Here is a 16,070-nt window from a genome sequence, read left to right on the forward strand (position 1 = left end):
GAATTCATCTGCAATTAAGCTCTCTAAGTCCAACCCTTTAGCTGTTGCATCAGAAACAACTGAAATTGAAAAAAACGCTCGACTAGTTTCTGCTTTTCCAGAGAATAATAGCGAACATTTATTATAAGAGATTTCGTTGTTGTTGTAAAGTATTTTGGTACTTTTAAAAAAAGCTTTTTATTGTTCTAATTAAACGAACATAGTGTTTCAGGAGTCGTTATTAAAGAATCCGGACAGAATTCAAACTTTAGCGTCAAGAGCGAGTTGTCAAGGAGGAGCAACCTCCCTCCTATACGTAATAATTTCTGTTCGTTTTAAGTATTAGTGTTGCTCCTTACTTTCGGTTAAAAATAATTGTTTTTTTTATTTAATTTTTAATCGTTTTTGAAATGATGGCTGGAAACCTGGCCACAAATCCACGGAAAAATCCCTCCTCCCCACAAATTTATTGTCTAGACAATTCTACCCTAATGAAAACTTACCGCGGACAGTTATCCTTAACATCTGCATGCGTCAAATTGATTCACCAAGGAAAAAGCAAGACATAAGAAGAATTTCGTATCAGAATTCTGGCAAATTCCCCTAGCGTAAAATTTCCCCCGAAAATTTCACCCCCTGAAAACTTTCCTCCCCATGGAAAATTATACCCGTGAAAAACCTCACCAGCAATTCCCCTCCACACCTGAAAAATGTATGCATACTTTCCACTAACAAATAATACACGTAAACAGTGAGCAAACTTTGTAGCTTAAAGACCTTTTCCCATAGGTTGTGGGGTCATTATATCTCCAAAAGCATAGTTATTCTGCCTTTCAACTATGCTGAAGAAAATGGCTATCTTGAAAAAAAAAAGAATTTCGGGAAAAAAAGAGGCGTGGAAAGGTGCCTAGTTGCTCTCCAATTTTTTGGTCACTCAAAAAAGGCATTAGAGCTTTTAATTCCCGTGCAAATGAGCCCTCTTCCGATATTCTAGGACCACTGGGTCAATGCGATCACCCCTTGGGGAAAAAAAATAAATAAACACGCATCCGTGATCTTTCTTCTGGCAAAAACTACAAATGGTGTCACATATAATGTCATTAGAAATGCTTATAGGATGTACATCATTTTCGACACGCCACCGCTGTTCTTCTAAACACGTGTGTATTTGCTCTTCATTTTCATTTTTGACTTACTCACATACTCGTTGTCGCATGCCTTCTAACCGCGTATGTTTTTGCTCTTCATTTTGATTTTTGACACGCCACCTTTTGTTTTCTAACCGCTTGTGTCTTTGCTCTTCATTTTCATTTTGACACGTTTTTGGATTTAGTAAGAATATACAAGTGGCAATAACAAAAATAATGACTTCTCGAGGAAAGATCAAGCGCCCAAAAAAGGGCTATGGGAGGTACCTAGGCGTACTCATTGACGAAATCCAGTCGCACCTACATAACTTCTATGTTATTGAGCTGAAGCTTTCCTGTGATCTTGGCCTTTTCAGGATTCCCCAAGAAGTTCCTATTTCCTTTGAATCTTTACTTACCACATCCTCCCACACAATTCAGGGCTTGACCCGCTTTTTGTTTGGCCCTAGATTCTCCCCCGGAAAATTCTGCCTGAATTCAAAATAGACCAGCCAAAGAGAAAGTATGACAAATGAAAATAACAAAATCAGAAAAATTTTTGGAATATTCTCCTCATTTTATATACGGCAGAATGTACGGTGCAGAATCCCTATAGGGATTGTTTTTACATTCTTGCTTATGTTAATTCTTCTTTTTTTTTTTAGGGCTTATTTCTAATAGCAGGGTAAGGTAAAGGAAAAAGAGAATAGTCTGAAAGCATAAACTTAGTGGGGAACTGTAGAGCTGCCGTGTGATGGACATGCGCAGAAACAAAAGAATAGAAGTATTAATAAATACTTTCAAAGGACTTGGTCTGGTACCAACCAGACACATCACTAGCTAAAATTTTCGGAGGGACATCAATGATTTTACTAACTGTCGAGTAATTTTTACCGACTGATTTAGGTGAAATTAGTGAAACTTGCTTGATCTAATCTTAACCATTAATTATGTATGGACTTCATGACTTTTCAGGAAGGAATGTGCAACCATGCTGCATTACCTTGCTGCTTTTACAATTGCTGCTTTTACTGCTTTTGCTACTTGTGTAATCTCAATAAATAGTGTTGTGGTACTCTTAAATTGATTGGCTATCTTAAACTTTTTAATCGATTGCAATGTCATCTTCCATGGGGAAATTCTAGTTTGGTAGGATTAAATCGCAGAAAACTCCACTTTCTCGCGGCAAAATCATTTTGTTCACAAAAATAGGACGATAGAACTTATAATTTCTGTTTGGAAATGGTCTTTCCCAATTTTCTTGGACCAACATAGAAAGAGTTGACAGGGTTGAGCAGTTTAATGTTTTTTGATGCATTTGATTAGTCTGAAAAGTTCTACAGCAGAAGGAAGCAGCTGTGTTAACAATTTCAATGAAGTAATTATTTGTTATTGATCGGTTTGTTTTCCGATTTGTCTGCAATGCCCAAATAAAAACGGACAAAATCCCTGACCGTGCTTGCTGCTTTAGAAAAGGGTGAATTTAATACTTTTAGCATGACAGATACAATAGATTGTATTTGCTTCTCTTGCTCACTGAGTATAGTTAAAGTAGGTTACTTTTGCTTCCAAGGAATTAGAGAATGGAGTGGATTTTTCACAGTTTTTTTTTTCAAGATAAAAGACTCTTTCCTTACACGCAGGATGAAAAATTTTCTTTTTTGATGGTGCTGTTTCGGCGCAAAACACCAAAGGCATTTTCCTACTGACAAACTACAGTCTTTAGACGAGACTGAGAATTATCAATGGAAAAATGAAGCATATAAAATCGGTTTATAAGATTGGATTGTCTAATTCTCTTTACTGGAATAACAAAGTTTACAAACCTGACATACGACTGCGCAAAATCAACAATTCAATTCTACAATAATATTATATGTTATTTATTATGTGAGTTTTGATTCCTACTTATTTATTTATATATCTTTTCTTTTGTTTTTTCTTTCTCTTCGTGTGTTTAGTATGTTTTATTTTGATGTAAGTTAAGTTTTAAAAAAGAACATTTTTAGTTTCATTTTCTCTTTTTTTCCGTTGAGAAAGACTCCCGAACGTAGGGCCGAAATATTCAAAGTGTGCTTTTTCGATTAAGTGTTTATTTTATTGTATTTATTCACTGCTTTATCAAAATTAAAACCCTTTTTCTTGCTTTATTTTTCGTCAATTCTACAAACTTCTTTTGTTAGTTGTTTTCGAGTTTTTGACAAATTCATCCCCAGCCCCCCACTAATGGTGTATAGAGCCCTAGGCTACATAAAATAACTAGCCTAAGAAATTTTGGAATTCTTTCTTTATATATATATAACAAGCATTAAAGAATCATTTTTCCTTGTGTATTTTCCCTTTTTATTTGTTTTTTAATCAATTTTTATCAATTATTAAGTTAGGTTTATTCTATATGGCCTAGGGTCAAATGAAGTCATTAAAGGGAGGCTTGGATGAATTGCCAAAACTATAGAAATAAAGGTACTTGTATGATATACCCCCTACCGCTCAAGTTGTTCATTCATTGACGCATTATAGAACCAGATTTTTTATTAGTTTCTTTCAGCTTGGCACGAGACAAGATAAAGAGAAGTGACAGAATAAATGGCAAATATATAATTTGGGCTATATATTTGTACATTAGAGGAGGAAGGTAGAGTATTTAGACAGTGTGAAGTTAGAAAACAATTCTTACTAAATGATATGCAGAATAAGCTTACCTAACACATGAAGCATGCAGACCCGCTTTACTTTACCTCCACTCCCTATTGTGAATAACAATAAAATTAGCAATTTAAAGATGTGTCTTTTTTCTATGACGTCTCCTTTTGAACAGCTGCTTTTTTTTACTTTTACCATACTAAAAAGCTGAACTTTCACTGAGATTTCTATTTCGGTAGCGTTGCAGATTTGTATAGATGGCGTATCATTGCCAGAAATTTTTAATATTTTGATAGGATGACAGCTGCTAAATTAATTCAGTCATAGGATAGATGTGAAAGAAGGATGGTAATTGCCTTATGATAGAATCATAGGCCATGTGAATGTGATTTGAAATGATATTGTAAGTAGCCTAACTTTTTTGGTAAAGTTCTACCAAATCATATTATTGACTTACGCATAAAGTGAATATACCACTCAATGCCTTTTTTTATGCTGATTACGAATATAGTAATCATTTCTATCGGAAATGAATTTCAGCCCCCTCCCCCTATATATGCCAATTCAGGGTATATATTTACAACCTAACCCTGAATTGGCATATATAGGAAGGGGGGGGGGGGCTGAAATTCATTTCCAATAGAAATGATTATTATATTCATAATCATCATAAAAAAGGTATTGAATGGTGTATGAATATAATAATCATTTCTATTGGAAATGAACATCAGACCCCTCCCCCCTATATAGGCTATACCTAACCTAACCCTGAATTGGGATATATAGGGGGGGGGGGGGGCTGAAATTCATTTCCAAAAGAAATGATTATTGTATTTGTAAACAGCATAAAAAAAAGGCATCAAATGGTGTATTCACTTTAGTCCTAACTCAATAACATGATTTGGTAGAACTTTACCACTTTTTTAACTGGGTAAAATTCTAGTTTAGCTACTTTTTGCTATCTTGGAAAAGGGTTAGAAAATGAAACTCTTAGGGAGGGGTCTACAGACTAAAGTATGACCTGAGAAGGTATTTTGAGGGGTGACTACCTCTATTCTTTCTCCCTCTAAAGGGCCCTGACCTCTAAAAATCTGACCTTGCAAAGTAGATCTTCTGCTTAAATGAAGGGTAAATATTTACCAAATTGTATTATTGAGTTGCAACTAAATTGAATATACCACTCAATGTCTTTTTGGTAAATTTTTACCAAATCATATTATTAAGTTAGTAATAAAGTGAATACACCATTTGATGCCTTTTTTTTATGCTGATTACAAATATAATAATCATTTCTATCGGAAATTGAATTTTAGCCCTCCCCCCCATATTTGCAAATATATATCCTGAATTGATATATATAGGGGGGGGGGAGGCTACAATTCATTTCCAATAGAAATGATTGTTATATTCATAATCAGCATAAAAAAAGGCATCAAATGGTATATTCACTTTATTTGAAATTCAATAATATGCTTTGGTAAAAATTTACTGGCTTTTTTATGCCCTTTACAAATATAATAATCATTTTTGTTGGAAATGAATTTTAGCCCCCACCCCTATATATACCAATTCAGGGTATATATTTGCACATTCGGGGGGGGGGGAAGTTGAATATACCATTCAATGCCTTTTTTTTATGGTCTTTACAAATATAGGTACGTTTTTACCAAATCATATTATTGAGTTAGGAATAAAGTGAATACACCATTCAATGCCTTTTTTATGCTGATTACAAATATGATAATCATTTCTATTGGAAATGAATTTGAGCCCCCTAACCTAACCCCCACCCCCATATTTGCAAATATATATCCTGAATTGACATATATAGGAGGGGGGGCTAAAATTAATTTCTGATAGAAATGATTGTTATATTTTTAATCTGCATAAAAAGACATCAAATGGTATATTCACTTTATTTGAAACTCAATAATATGATTAGGTAAAAATTTACCTGAATATAATAATCATTTTGGTTGGAAATGAATTTTAGCCCCACCCCTATATATACCAATTCAGGGTATATATTTGCACATTAGGGGGTGGGGGTAATTTTATTTCTGATGTAAACAAGAGGTAAGTTTAAACTTTTCCCCTCCCCCCTAATGTGCAAATATATACAGAATTGGTATATATATATATATAGTTGATAATAGTCATTTCAAGCAAAAATGATTATTATGTGTAAGAGCCTAAAAAAAGGCATCAGGAGGTATAGGTCTATTCAATATATATGTATTTAAATAATAGTATTTGTTAACTATTTATCTAAGGAAGTACAAGAAAATGGTTTTCAACTTCACAACTTTGCTTGATCCCAATTTATGAGGTTTCAAAGATACACAAACACATTTGCTAAATTTTGAAAAAAAAAACATTGATATGGCTTAAAATTCTACTCAAATAACAGGAAGTGCATTTTCAGAACTAAGACCAGAGAAAAAGAAATTGTAGAATTCTAGTTTAGTTACTTTTTTCTATTTTGGAAAGGGGCTCATCTCCACTCCTTCTCCCTCTAGAGGACAGTGACCTTTCATGATCTTTAACAATTTTTAAAAAGTTATCAAAAGTGATCAAAAGTTATCAAAGTGAAACCTTGCAAAACAGATCTTCTGATTAAATGAACAACAAGAAAGATAGTAGGGGTGGATAGTTGCTACTATCCACTATGAATAAAGACTAGGAGACTTACCAATCACATCATGCCAGGAAGAGCACAACTTGGGAGTTGTCATTGACAGCAACCTTGACTTCCGGGCCTACTACAACCCCATTATTGGGAAAGAAAACTGTGTTGCAGGAGTTTTAAGGCACAACCTCACTTTTGGAAATGATAAGACCCTTTGCCTTCTCTACAAAGCTTTAGTACAGCCAATCCTTGATTATGGTCATTGTAGTATACATCCCTTTTACCACAAAGACATCAAAGCTCTTAAAAAAGTTCAAAGACGATTAACAAAACTTTGTCCTGTTCTGTGAAACTTACCTTACAAAGATAAGCTCCGCAAGCTAAAAATTCCCTCCCTAGCTTATCAGCAGCACTGAGGAGACTTTATTGAGTTATATAAGCTTTGCTGTAACGGCTATGAAAACATCCAGGCTGCTGATTTTCTCTGCATCAGCCACATGAATCTTTGTGGTCCCAACCTCAAGCTTCAACAGGAAAGGTTCCAAAAAGACTGGCCATTGTACATTCAAGAACCAAGTAAAACAACACTGGAGCAAGCTCCCCTCTGAAGTCATCAATGCTAACTCATTAAATTTGTTCAAGCAGGAACTGAACAAATACTACAGTGAAAGTGCCTGCAATTTTTTTTTTCAATTTAAAATTTTTTTGTAGAGGCCCTGTGGCTTATTTGTTTTGCATCATATTATTTTTAAAACCGTTTTCAGCTTTAAAACTTTGCTAAATCTCAATTATGAGGTTTCAAAGATCTGCAAATAAATTTCTTTAATTTAGAAAAAAAACCAGAGATGTGGCTTAAAATTCTACTAAAATAACAGGAATTACATTTTCAGAACTAAAACCAGAGAAAAAGAAACTGATAACTGAAAATAATTGTTTCATCAAATTTCCAATAGGTGAAAATAGACAAATATTTCAATGAACAAACTCAAGGTAGATAAACTCACACTTACCCCATTCCACAAATAGCAAAAACTATGGAAAACTTATTTCTGAATTAGGGTGAATCAGGGAAAGTCCAACACCTTAACATGTTTTTTCTGTTAAATTGACTCTCAAGATTTTTTTTTATGAGTATCTCATATCATCTTCTATCAACCTTTTTTTTTTACAAAAGTTTCCCACATTATTCACTTTCTGATTTTCCCATATACTGTTCTTGTAACCCATCATCAGGTCTCAAAGTTGGTGCAGTCTGCTATGTTGGACTTACCCCAGCTTTGGGGGAAGTGCAACATACCCTACTAGCTTTTTTAGACAATATGTCAAAAATAATATGACCTCACCATGTTAAAGGGCATCAAGGAATCATTATAAGTCCATAAGCAAACAATTTTTATGTCAAACTGACTGGCATCTAAAGGCCAGACCATATTTTTTCTGCTGCTTTGGGATAACTCCAACAGTGTCAGACTTACCCAACAGATAAACATTCCAAATATCTTAGCCAAGATGCACCAATTAGTAAATTTAAATGATTGCTTGTATTTAAAAAAAGAAAAATATATCACACAAATCATGGTTTGACTTCAGATACAAAAAGTGACTCATATATGTTGTAGCTTACGTGTATGGGCATAAAACAAAGATCTACTGACGCTTGCCAGTAACTGCCTTGTACAATACAATAACCTGACGGATTTGGGGTATTTCAAATGGTCTGATTCTCACTAAGTTTACTGGCCCTGCAAAAATGTATTTGTTATCCACAATATCAATATTGTCTTTGGCCAATTGAAAGAGTAGGTGGTAAGGCTCAAGCAGTGAAGAAACTTGAGCTTAACTTTTCCCTTGTCAGGAAGGTCTAGAACTCTCCCTATGTACCAACCTTGTTCATCATTCCTGGCATCATATCTAACTGCATAGTACTCATTTAGCTTGGAAACAATCTTTTGCTTACTGGGTGTCTCCTTGTCATCACTGTCACTTTCTTGAATAGTATCTTGAATACTCTGAGCATCCTCATCAGAGCCAAGTTCAAGGCTGATTTCTGATTTACTATCACTCAAATCTCTATTTGCTTCCCTCTTAGGAAGAGTTTTTTTCCAATTTCACACCCTTCTCATCTGAACTTTTCTTCTTTCCTTTGCCTTCAGCTTTCAGATTTTCTTCCCTTATACGCACCTCTAGATATTCTTTTGATGTTATCACTTTTGCCTCTCTTGCAGTTTTCTTCTATTTTTTCTATTCCTGAAACTGATGGTAGGTCAGGGTGCTTGATTGAGTCAAGAAGAATCTTGAAAAGTTTTTGATTGGTTGCCAAACAACTTCCTTGGACTGAAGGTAACAGAAAAGGTAATTTTTTCTAGTTCAGTGTTGATAGTGGTTGTGACTTTAGTTGTGCCTGCCTCTCTGTCTTGTTCCTTTTTCATTTGTGCATAGCATCTCAACTTGGTAGGTTCAAACTTGGTCTGGTCAATTACAGATGGGTTTACTCTCATTGAACACTTAGATCAAAGATTCCAGTTGCTTTGAACAACTTTTCAATCAGACTAGGAGGGAGATAGGTATCCCATACCTTTGATGAGAGACATACAAAATCCTTCTTCTGCAGAATGTTGCCAGGGTGCTCCCTCTGCCATTTTACGAGATTCTAATCATAAGACACTTTCATTCCTTTGAAAACCACTTTATTGAGAGGTTGAAGCATGTGGAGGTAGCTTGGGAATTGTCACATTATTTTCGTTTGCAAGTTTGGCAAGGGCAAGAGAAAGATGGGAGCCATGTCCATCTAAGATGAGGAGTGCCCTTCCCTTTACATGAGGAAGAAATTGGAATTCAAATCAAGAGATCAGACGTCATTCACCCTTTTCTGGTAGATGAGTAAGATGCATCAGGGTAAGCTCCATCTACAGGTATCCATGAGGTCCAGGTATTCTTTGCAGAGAAAACTATTAGAGGTGGGAGTTTTTCTCTGTTTCCACTGATACAAGCCAAGACAGATGTATTTTCACTTCGATTACCACCTGTTCTACGAGTGACTGGCGAGCCTTTGCCTCCAGCAAATTTCGTGATGCCAGGATTGATGGGTGGGGGAGGGGGGTATTCTCCCATTCAATTACTTTCGACTATTAAAAAGGGCAATAGCCCTCTCAATTTCCAATCAAATGAGCCCTTTTTCAAGTTTTCACGACCACACTTTCTATAAAAACCTTATATGCCCCCATGGCATAAATTACAACCTTAGCCTTGAGGGATATGGGGGATGTGTCATACTCAAAGACATAATTTCCAGACCCTTCAACTACATTCAACAAAATTGCTATTTCAAAATTTTGATTGGATGTGTTTGGGGAAATGGTGGGTGTGATAGGGGGGTTAGTTGCAATCCAATCACTTTTGACTATTAAGAAGGGCACTAGCCCTTTCAATTTCCAATCTAATGATCCCTTTTTGAAGTTACTAATACAATGCTTTCTATAAAAACCTTATATGCCCCCAGGGCATAACTTACAACCTTCACCCTGAGGGCTATGGAGGGGGGGGGGGGGGTTGTCATCTTTAAAGGCATAATTTCCAGCCAATTGAATGAGCCGTTTTTGAAGTTTCTATGACAATGCTTTCTATAAAAACCTTATATGCCCACAGGGCATAACTTACAAGCCTTCCCTGGGGGCTCTGAGCGGATTATCGTCCTCAAAGACCTAATTTCCAGAACTTTCCACTATGTTGAACAACATAGCTATCTCAAAATACTGATTGGCTGTGTTTGGGGAAATGGTGGGTGTGAGTGAGAGAGGGGTTAGTTGCCTTCCAATCACTTTCAACTATTAAAAAGGGCACTAGCCCTTTGAATTTCAAATCGGTTTTCATCGAATGAGCTTGAATTCCTTTCAGTTTTCAATCGAATGAGCCCTTTTTAAAGTTTTTATGACAACACTTTCTATAAAAACCTTATATGCCCCCAGGGCATAACTTACAAACTTTGCACTGAGGGCTGTGGGGAAGGGGTTGTCATCCTCAATGACCTAATTACCAGAACTTTTAACTACGTTGAACAAAATGGCTATCTCAAAATTTTGATTGGATGTGTTTGGGGAAATGATGGGCGTGAGGGGGGGGGTTACTTGCCCTCCAATCACTTTTGACTATTAGAAAGGGCACTAGCCTTTTGAATTTCCAGTCAAATAAGCCACTTATGAAGTTTCTATGACTGCTTTCTGTAAAAATCTTATATGCCCCAGGGCATAACTTACAACCCTTCCCCTGAGGGCTGTAGGGGGTTGTCGTCCTCAATGACCTAATTACCAGAACTTTTAACTACGTTGAACAAAACGGGGTACTTGGGCATTATATGGGCAGTTACAAGGAAACCAGTCACAAAAAACCATTTTGAAAGGTTAATTCAAGACACCGCTATAAAGTAAGGCCTAATGGAATGCATAACTTGGTTTTCATTGCTTATGCGATATTTAAACTGTTGTTTTTTGGGGGTTTAGGCGGGGGGGGGGAAGGTACCTAGGTCAAGTTAGGTTACGTATTTAATATATGCAATGCTTTAATCTCCCCCCCCCCCCTTATTGTGCAAATATATAGCCTAAATTTGTTTCTTAACTATCATATAGTCATCCTATTTTATTTTCTTTCATTACCATTAACCAAACTTGACTTTTTAGAAATGCCCATATAATGGCCAAGTACCCAAAATGGTTATCTCAAAATTTTGATTGGATGTGTTTGGGGAAATGGTGGGTGTGAGGGGGGTTAGCAGCCCTCCAATCACTTTCGACTATTAGAAAGGGCACTAGCCCTTTGAATTTCCAATCGAATAAGCCACTTCTGAAGTTTCTATGACTGCTTTCTATAAAAAAAAACCTTATATGCCCCCAGGGCATAGCTTACAACCCTTGCCCTGAGGGTTTTGGAGGGAGTGTCCTCCCAAAACACATATTTTAAAGGTCTTTGAACTACACTGAACAAAATGGCTATCTCAAAATTTTTATTGGATGTGTTTATAGAAATGGTGGGCAAGGAAGGGGTGTTAGTTTCCTTCCTATCTCTTTCAGCTTTAAAAAAGGGCACAAGCCTTTCCCATTTCCAATCGAATAAGCCCTTTTCGAAGTTTCTACAACAACTCCTTTTATACCAAGTGCCCTGGTCTAAACAAAGAAACAAATAAGTAATATATTGTGCCAACATCTTTATTTACTTTACAGCGCTATTGCACTGCATATGATTCCAAATATAAAAAGTTCATTAAGTTTCATGTTACCCATCAAAAGCAACAAACCTGAGAAAATTTGCCTGATTTTCTAAAAAGGGAACGTCCCCATAGAATGAAGTAGTCTTAATGAAAAGTACACTATCAGGTTCAGAATATCCGGCAACCCTGCTCTTGGGGTTTCAAACTTCTATCTACCAAAGTGTGGATTTTCACATATGCATGTTTATTGTTTTTTTCCCAGGGGTGAGTGTATCATATCTAAGAATCCTAGAAGATCAGGAAAGAGCTCATTCTAACGAAAATTGGAAGTCTGTCTATTTTTGGTGACCTAAAAGATTGTGCTGCAAGGGTTGCCTTCTCTCCCATTTTGTATTATCAAACCGTGAATTGGCCCCAAAAAAGTTGCCATCGATTGACAGTGTATAAAGACTAAATATTCAGCTTTCCAGTTGAAGAGAAAGTAATGCTGCACGGTGGCATATTTGTTCCTGAAAAGTCAATACTGTATTAAATAAATAGTAAATTTACTATCATTCTCCATGACCACACTGCCTTTTCTATGACGAAAACAATAAGAATTCCAAATAGGGATAGGTCCTTTTATTAGACAGTGAAACGAAAATATAAAACAAAGACTCTAAATATTTCGATGACACGGTCGGTCATCATCATCAGTAGCTCTACTGATGATGATGACCGACCGTGTCATCGAAATATTTAGAGTCTTTGTTTTATATTTTCGTTTCACTGTCTAATAAAAGGACCTATCCCTATTTGGAATTCTTATTGTTTTCGTCATAGTAAATTTAGACATTTATTATCTTAATGCTTAATTTAAATATGTTGATTTGCTCAATTTTTCATGTGGTTAGGGTTAGTGATATATAATTGTGCATGTGCTATATAATTGTACAGGTATTATGAAATATGGACAGTTGGTCATAGTATAGATACTGGGGGCGGGGGTGTTCACGTGCCTAAAAGAGCACATTTCAATGCCCAAATTGTCAATTTCTCCATAAGCCTTCTCATAAATATGTAGAAAAGGATTGTTGTGTGTGTGTGGGGTAGGAATTACTCTCTCATCTCTCGTCATTTAGGGTAATCCTGAATAAGGGTATTGTGGGTTGACACACCCCTCCTTATTTCAGGAAAATGTTTCTGAGATTTATTTTAATGCTTCATCTTAAAAAACTCACTTGCTGCATAATATAGCAATGTATAAGTGCATATCAGCTATTATGAAGGAGGGGCAGTTAGTTAATGTGTTGACAGGAAGGGGGCCACATGCCTCAAAGAGTATACTTTAGTGCCCAAAAAGTGTCATCGACCCTTCAGATAAATATAGAATAAGTTTTCGGGAATTGTTGTCTAATCTCGTTTGATTTCCTTGGATGTATTATTGAATGTGCTTTTATTATTGGTATTGGGGTGGGGGAGGCGGGAGAGTTAATAGTGTCTTTTCCGTAAATAAACTATGACATTCACATGCCTATAAGGCATAGGGGTGAAAAGGGCAAGCCTGGGTACCATGAGCCTTGCTAGGGATTAATATTTTTTTTTGGGGGGGGGGATGCAAGTGCTACCAGGAGTTTTTTGTTTTCAGTGATTTTATATGGTAACATTTCTTATTTCCTATTTAAATACATGTTTCAGTTTATTTAAACATTAAATAATTTTTTTTAATGAGGATAAAAGGAATTTTCCACAGAGGCTGGGTATTTTCTGGCTGGATTTTAAATTGATCAGTAACTAAATAATAAAAAACATTGGTTTTTGACACTGAAAGTAAAGAGCAATATTTAAACTTAAAACTAACAGAAATTATTTCTAATATGAGGGGGGCCTCTTCTACCTCTCGCTCCTTGCGCCAAAGTTTTTTAGTGCTTTAAAAAAATCTTTGTATTCCAGTTCAACGGCTGTTGTGTTTCAGCAGTTGCTCTTCAAGAATTAGGAATAAGTGAAACTTAAGTGTGAAGAACAAGGGGTAAAGGAGTAAGCAGCCAATTTCATGCATGATATGATTTCTGTTCGTTCTTAATTTTAAGGTTACTCCTTACTTTTAGTTTCAAAAACTAGTTTTTTGTTATTATTTTAAAGCAGGAAGGACAGTAAAAATGGAATCTGATTGTTTGGATCGGTGAAGTTGAGACTTGCACAACCATATAAGGCAAAAACAAAAAAATGCGAAAAAGTCTCTTTTTTTTTCATTAATGAAAAATAACCCCTATGCAGCAATTTAATACAATTTTAGTTGCAGCGGGTACCAAATGTAAAAAAAAAAAAAATGTGGACAAAAAATCAGTAAAAAATGAGCTAAAAGCATTGGCCGATGGAACCTAACAGCTCAAGAAGGTGAAGTTGTCTTTTAAATTCAACATGTCGCTCATGTTCAAAATTTTCATGGATGGCAAACGTATTCAAATTTATAGCTTTCTTCTTTAATTTCTCAGATCAGTGTGGCAACACTGACGAAATTGTGATACTGCCCTAATAACTCAATAAATTGTAAACAAGAAATAGTGAAATAGTAAAAATCTGTGTGTTCAGTCACATGAATATACAAAAGATGGGTCAGGAGGCAAAAGATTTTTAGGCTATTACGGTGTCCTTTTTACTTTAATTTCTCAAGTGTGTTCCACGCATACATTGGTGTCAAATCAAAAAGATTTAGGAGAAGGGGGAACAAAAACGTATTTTTCACAGTCTAAGGGAGATGTAGACTAATTTTCAAAGTCTAGGGGAGGGGGGGGGGCAGTTTTGTTGTTCTTTCAAAAGCCAATACCAAAAAGCCATTTTTCAATAAAAATAACCCAGAAGGGTAGTTTCAAAATCTAATGGCAGGGGCAATTGCCCCCCTCCTCCCCGCAATTGACGGAACTGTAAGCATATCCCTAATAGAAGCAATTGTAGTTTTGGCTGGGTCTTTATTTTCAGACAAGAACTCGGTCACTGACGGAAAAAGTGAATGTAAGAAATTACTTTATATATATATATATATATATATATATATATATATATATATATATATATATATATATATATATATATATATATATATATATATATATATATATATATATATATATATATATATATATATATATATATATATATATATATATATATATATATATATATATATATATATATATAAGGCTATATGACATTTTCATGCTTCTGAAATGATTACAAAATATCGTTTGCTATGTTGTTCTCAAATAGACGATCATCAGAATTATGTACGCTTAATCACGCCTTTATTGTCCTGATCCACACTGTTTTGATGACCTCCTCCCTTTGGGAACAGATTAGCAAACGGTTTTAACAATTATTTCTGGAAAATGTCAGTTATGACCTTTTTGAATCATAACAACGCGTCTTATGTGCAATGTTTTTAAATCTTTTAAATAATATCACTATTCTAGCACTCAAAATACTACTAATACTTCAAATGCTGCTATGACTGCTATCGTTACGGTTACTAACATTACGGCTACTAACATTACGGCTACTACTGGAACTGTTCTTACTATATGTACGACTGCGACTGCTACGATTGACACTACCATTAAAGAAATAATAGTAATAAACCAATAACAAAAAAAAATCCGAACAAAAATTAATTTAAAACATTTCTTTCACAAGTTTGTTAAAGAAAAGTAAAGAGCTAAACTAAGCAAAAATCAAGTCAGAATGTAATTCAGATCTATCAAGAACTCAAAACAATATAAATAAATAAACGAAACCCAAAAAACGAACAGAAATTACTATTAATAATCAAATCAAACTTAAAACCAGAAGCGGTTTCAGATCTCATAATCTGGGGGGGGGGTGCAAGGTATACCATAGTAAATGAAAAATATAAAATAAAAGGAAAACAATGACAAATTTGAGAAAAACTGAGGGAAAGGCAGCTGCCCCCCTCTGCCCAGTCCTAGAACCACCACTGCTCAAAACCAACCGAAAGTACCACCGAAACAGGAGTAGCACTAACACACTCTGTTGAAAAAGAAAAAAAATGTATATTTTAACACACACATGATTAAGGCCTTAATCTTTGAGCGCTATGATACAAAGTTATAATTTAAAGTAAAGAGCAATGAGTTAGGGGGGGCGCAATTGTTACAGCAGATTGAAATAACAAAATTTTTAGAAGAGAATCATTAAATAATTGTTCTTTGCTCTCAATTGAAAAAAATGGTATTTATTTATCTAACATAATTTAAAAAGAAGATACCATTAAAATCAACCACTTGCTTAGTTCAACCCCTGTAGACGCTGGATTTTATACCCAGGAGAAAAGCATTGTTAAGGGTAATATATGGTTTGTATTGCAATCAGATCGGTATTTTCTCCAAGTACCTGATGTTACATTCTATTTCAGAATACTGCCTTGGTCTCTTACAAGTAAGTGGCTGAATTTTCTATCTTGAAGCTAGTTATCTTGCACTAAATAAGTTAGGGGGCT

At 35.2% G+C, this 16,070-nt stretch overlaps 1 protein-coding gene across 2 annotated transcripts in view; it reads left to right on the forward strand.

Moving 5' to 3' along the window:
- The first annotated feature begins 4,037 nt into the window (after positions 1-4,037).
- The window catches only part of LOC148939636 (cholinesterase-like), a 107,301-nt gene continuing 95,268 nt past the window's right edge, over positions 4,038-16,070 (forward strand). The window contains exon 1 of one of the 2 annotated variants that reach the window (XM_089107175.1): positions 4,038-4,152. The gene's annotated coding sequence lies outside the window, so the exon portion shown is untranslated. The remainder of the gene's footprint in view (positions 4,153-16,070) is intronic. The other variant, XM_089107178.1, reaches the window with a different exon arrangement.

Source organism: Artemia sp. Qi Xiang Cuo, chromosome 21 (genome assembly GCF_049724085.1).
Source record: "Artemia sp. Qi Xiang Cuo chromosome 21, ASM4972408v1, whole genome shotgun sequence".
In the NCBI taxonomy this organism is placed as follows: Eukaryota; Metazoa; Arthropoda; class Branchiopoda; order Anostraca; family Artemiidae; genus Artemia; species Artemia sp. Qi Xiang Cuo.